This window comes from Eschrichtius robustus, chromosome 9, assembly GCF_028021215.1.
Source record: "Eschrichtius robustus isolate mEscRob2 chromosome 9, mEscRob2.pri, whole genome shotgun sequence".
NCBI classification, from domain to species: domain Eukaryota; kingdom Metazoa; phylum Chordata; class Mammalia; order Artiodactyla; family Eschrichtiidae; genus Eschrichtius; species Eschrichtius robustus.
Genome location: NC_090832.1, coordinates 28733519 through 28739518, shown reverse-complemented (window position 1 = coordinate 28739518; position 6000 = coordinate 28733519).

Below are 6000 nucleotides of genomic sequence, written 5' to 3'. Positions count from 1 at the left end.
CAGTGGGTTTCCCAGTCCTATCCCAAGTCTACCAGCAATGAAATCGATTAAAAATCTCACATCACCTGCACCTTTGTCAGCTTACCAACTATTAATAGTCAAGTACCTTTAACTGTAAGCAAATAACATCTATCTCGATACATTGTCTTGTATTATATCTAAATGAAATAAAGAGGGAGGAATAATATCCTAGAGAGTAAACATGGTATTTTGAGGGGAAATAAAGTACTATGTTCTTTAATTTAAAAAAAAAAAAAAAAAGATGTCACAGAAATGAGCATTCAACAAACAGATGGTTGTCTGCATGGAAGCAGAGAGTTTCAATTGCTGATGAGATTGTTTAATTCTGGATTTGTTAGATAAAGATGCCAGTTCTGACTATTATCTTTTATATAGAAGTTACCTGGCAGTGGGATAAACAAGAAAGCAGAGGCTGGAATGACTCCTGTTAATTTTGAAACAGAGAGAGTAACTGGTCAATTAACTGTTTTTCCTTGAAGGACCCTAAATTAAACTATAATTAGAGGGGAAATGTTAGAACATTTTATCCTTATTTTTTAATGATGCATTATCTTTGCTACAAGATGAATTCTCAAGACTTGAGAATTTAGCATTGTGTGGACCAAAGATGGTAAGAAACCATGAGTGACACAAGTATCTGGAATAAAGAACTAGGATGTGGTAGCAGGGGGTGTATCAGACACATGTTCCATGGGGAGGGGGAAGCAAAGAGATGGAAGGGAAGGAAACAAGGTAAAAAAGTATCTTTTATATTTGTGTTTCACTGACTTTTCTTTCCAAATTTCCATTGCCAGCCTTAAATTTACTACAAGCCAGGAGTTCAAAGTCAAAATTAATTGCTCTAAAAAGAATGAAAAAGAAACAGGAAGAGAAATGACATCTTTTCACATCCTGAACAAGCCAATTGTGATATTGATAGGGAAAGGCGACTGATTCATATTAGGTCAGATGTGATGGGAAGCCAATAAGGAGACATTAGTTCCATTTGTGGTTTGGCTGTGTGAACTGCCAAGCTACAGGGTGTGAGAGCAAGCTGACGGCCCAGATTCACGCCCTTTCCTTTTATGACGTAAAATGTCCTTCATCTGTAGGGCAAAAGTACATCCTGTTTTACAAATAGAAATAAAAGTCTAAAAGAAGAAGGGCATCCATGTATCTCTTCATCTGAGATTGAGGAAAGCTGTGCTTGCTGGTCAACTGAAGGCCTTTCTGTGGAGGTAACATTTGAGTTGAGCTCTAAATGACCGAAAGAATCCTGGTATTTGAAGACCGCAAGAACCACTTATGAGGCAGAGGGACCAGTCCATGCAAAAAACAAGGGCTTGCCTCAAACATACAAAAAATTAGTTTGCTGAGGGAGCAGCAGCTAGTTTCCAGGGTTGGGAACATTGGGAAGAATCCAGATTCCAAAAATATGGCTCTTATTGTCCCGGTGGCTATAAAGCGATAGCCAGAGTGGCCACTAAAGATGAAAGAGCCACCATGTTAGGTTCTGAGTGACACAGAGAGACCACTGGACCAGCACACTGACTGGAGGGGACCCATGGAGATTCTTGCCTTCCTAACAGCTGCCTGGAGGGCCAGCTAATATAATTCAGACATGAGGTGGAGTTACAACCCCACTGGTCGACATTGACCAGTGAAGGACAGGAGATAGGAAGGGGCCAGCAGATAAATTGCTTGCTCGTCCCTCTCTCTGAGATCCTGTTTCTAGATGCTTTCCTACAGCTCTTGGAGAGGTCCTGTGAGACCATGGTACCTGTAAACTGTGGCCCGCCCACTAGCACACTTGGATTTCTCTCCCTATTTTCCTGCCTTTTACTAAATTCCTTTTCCTCTCACCCCTCTTTCCTGGGGTTTCACTTCCTAATAGAGTTAATCCCAAAGCTTTTGCCTCAGGCAGTTTCCTAGAGGATGTAGTCTAAGATGCATATATGAGTTCATTTAATCCTCACAGAAATCTCATGAGTCAGGTACTATTAATGTCCCCACGATATAGATTTTAAAAAACTGATTGCAGAAGTTATGTAACTTGCCCCGAGTCATGAAGCTGGTGAGTGGACCAGCTGAGCTGATCTGGCTCTACAACCCCTGTGTTCTACTGTCATGTAGATGCCGGTCACATTCAAGGGACATTCGAGATGGGTCTGCAACAGGCTCATGTAGAGAAGGAGGCTGCTACTCTCACGAAAGGATGCCTGGGGCCCACCTCGCTGGATTCGTTGTACTGGAAAAGACAAGGCTTGACCGATTAGCTAGTCTTCATCAGCAATATCATTAACCACTTACCAGACATCTATTCTGTGAGAGCACTGTTCCAGGTACCAAGCAACCCAAGTAATCAGAGATGACCTCGACACTCTAGAGGCTGGGGAAAACGGAGCCCAAACAGAAAAGCTGCGCGCAGACCAGAATAAGGCGGGGTGAGGCATTTGCCTTGGGCGCAAAATTTAAGGAGGCCCCCAAAACTCAGTAATCTAGAGAAATCATGTTTTAATGAAATAATTTTTTTAAATCTTAATTAAGGTAAAAAATGTCATGATGAACAAAATATCAAAATTTTAAATGAAAACAAGATCAGTACCAGAGCCATGTTGGAGCCTGAGGCAAAGGACATAATCAGTAATACTGATCCTTCTCCCCAGTCCAGTCCTGTAGAGAAGGATAAATTATTCAAGGTGTATATGTTCATTTCTTTGGCCCTCAGGGCCATACTCAACCCCAGAGTAGAATCAGGACTCTTTTTTAATAACTTCAGTGTACAGACCTAACTAATACACACACTTGAATGTTTTATACAAGGACTAAGATGAACAATCACAATCCTTGCCCAGTATTGCACTCTCCTACAGCCAACCTAGGGACATTAAATAATATTATTTAGAATTAAAATTATTTTTAATTATTCCTATCTTTGAAAATGGAAAAAAAACACTGTTTTCTTATTAAACATTTTTTTAAATCTTACAGTTAAATAAGAAATATGATTGCAGGTGATGGAAAATGCCAATGTTCAATAACTATTCAGTAATGTGCCATAAATGAGGAAACTAAAAATAGATTATAAGCGCTAGTTTATTATCTTTATATTTTTATTCTATTATAATGAATGATAATAGTTAATATGCAATCATTTAAACTTTCAAATTACAAAACTAATTTAAATTTACAGAACTAGAAATTCCTAACTGAAAATTACAAAATTATATTCCTTTATATGTGCTAACTTTGAGATAATCAGGTGAGAAAATGTTCTTCTCTGCCTATGGTGCCTACGAAGAATTGTCTTCTGGGGTGGGAAAAAAAAGATTCTTTGAAGGATAAAATTCTACCTGAACTGTTGTACTGTATTCAAATAGATCAAAAACCTTGCTCTTTAGGCATGGATTTCCTAAACGGGAGCAGAACGAGGAAAAGGCTTATCTGCAAGCTGCTCCACTGATGAGCTGGGGGTGGGAGCACACATGGAGAAAGGGAGGGAAATTCCCAGCTCTGGAGGAGAGTAGAAGGGAATACCCGCAAAAATCAGAGATACCTTGGCATGGATTTAACTTCCTCTTCCTAAACTTGCTGAAACACTTCTTCAAATCAAAACAAAATATAACAACAACAAAAAACCCTTCTTTCTTTTACAACTGAACAACAGTGATAATTGTGAGACTGCTAACCGTACTTTCCCAGCAGGTCAGGCTGTAACTTGATTTAACTGCTTTTGCACTGGGACAAACGAAAAGAAGGCAACTCTCCTTTCCATCCCCAGCCTCAGTCTGGGATTTGCCAATTTTTATAAATATGTCACATTGTTAGCACTTTCTTATTACTGCTGTAGCCTACAGTCATTCTGAAGTCCTTTGGCTTTTCTTCTTAACCCCTTTATTTATATGCCATGTAACTAATACAAGTCTTGAAATCACCAAAGAGATAAACTCTCCTCTCATAATAAATAACGGTTGGGGGGAAAGTACTTCCTAATGATCATTCAAAATGAGTTAAGCAGTAAAATTTCTATTATGGTTCCTGTGTATACATATTATAAAGCTTTGCTAGTCAAAAACCCATAGCACAAAAAAAAAACAATAAAATAAAAGACCTTTGGTCTCTTTAGCTATTATGTCTTCAATTAGGAGTTTAGTCAATGTAATGATTTCCTTAGGTAATCACCAGTATGCGATTTTACACACACCACACACACACACACACACACACACACACACACACATTTTTCAGGGTTCAAGAAAACCTCCAAATTCAATTCAGTGTAACATTCTAACATTTAGTCTAACATCATTTGTCCAAGGAGAACAAACTGGAAATTTCACAAGCATTGATTTAGTTGTAAACTTTTAGATTTTTTCCCCTGCTCCAGTCATATAAATATAGTGCTCGAAAAACCCTGGGACACAAAATTTCAATGCTTTTGTTCAAGTACTTTTAGTGTCTTGAAACAGAATGTTACAAAAAAACAACATCATAAATCTTAATACTCTAATGAGGATATGTTTAAAAGCCTAGTCTAGATATAAAGTCTAATTCTTCATACCTCTGATTTGGACACAGAGGTTCTTCTGGAATTTATATTTGAGCCAAGCTTCCACGTAGAGGGTGAGGGCAGTGGTGTGTGTTCCATCATGTGTTCAAGCGCCATGAAAGTTCTGCTCTGTTCAGTCTCAGATACAATTTAACAAAACCCCCAAAACAATAATACCTGTATAGTAAGTAGGAAATCCTCTAGATATTCCAAGCTAAAAAAAGTGATATCATTTTTCAGATGTCAAATACCTGGCAGAAATTGACCAGTTCAGTTTTGAATACTGTCATTAGCCATTCCCCCCAGCCAGGGGAAAATTTCTTCATGCTCTAAAAACAGGAACAACAAATTGTCAGTTAATCTCATTTTAGAATCTATAAATTTTATGTCTCCAGATGTGAGATTAGATATAGAACAAATGGAGTGGATGAAGAAGGCAAAGGAACAAAATATTTAGGATAATTTACCCCCTCAGAAAAAGACGACAGTTTAACTCATTGGAAAACAGACTTCTCAGCTATGAATAGGGACATTATTTGGCCTGATAAATGCTATAATCTCTGAAACTTTAAGTATGTGTGGTCAGTGAATATTTCTCTTTTATTTTCATTCTCATTTGTTTGAAGGGTAAGAATTAGCTACTATAAATTTGAAGACCATTCATATACTAAATAAAGTCAATTAAGCCCAAGGGTTCATAGGATTTATAAAAAATATCGAGTAAACAGCTACCCTTAAAATTATGTTTATATTTATTAACTTTAACTTTACATATATATTTACTTCACAGTTATATCTCTGTGGGAAAACAGAGAATGATGTCTGCGTTCAACCAACTATTCAGACATGTATATTATTCTAGATTGTTTGCCTGCCACAAATCATTTACATGAAATTGTGAGGTCCTCCTAGGAGAAAACCCTTCCTTAAAAAAGAGAGACATGGCTTCCCTGGTGGTACAGTGGTTGAGAATCTGCCTGCCAATGCAGGGGACACGGGTTCGAGCCCTGGTCTGGAAAGATCCCACATGCCACAGAGCAGCTGGGCCCGTGAGCCGCAATTACTGAGCCTGCGCGTCTGGAGCCTGTGCTCCGCAACAAGAGAGGCCGCGATAGTGAGAGGCCCACGCGCCGCGATGAAGAGTGGCCCCCGCTTGCCGCAACTAGAGAAAGCCCTCGCACAGAAACTAAGACCCAACACAGCCATAAATAAATAAAATAAATAAATAAACAAAACCCAAAGTTAAAAAAAAAAAAAAAAAAAGTTGACCAGTAAAACAGACTATTTAAAAAAAAAAAAAAAGACAGACAGATTCAGACAAGCGTGGTAGTTACGATCCAGTTTGAGAAAATGAAACCTTAGTGGTCAGAGGAAAAGGGGTTCTAAGTACAGAACAGTAACTGTCCTTCAGTTTTTCTCCCCTGATCCAGACCCCAAGTGCTGTATTCTTC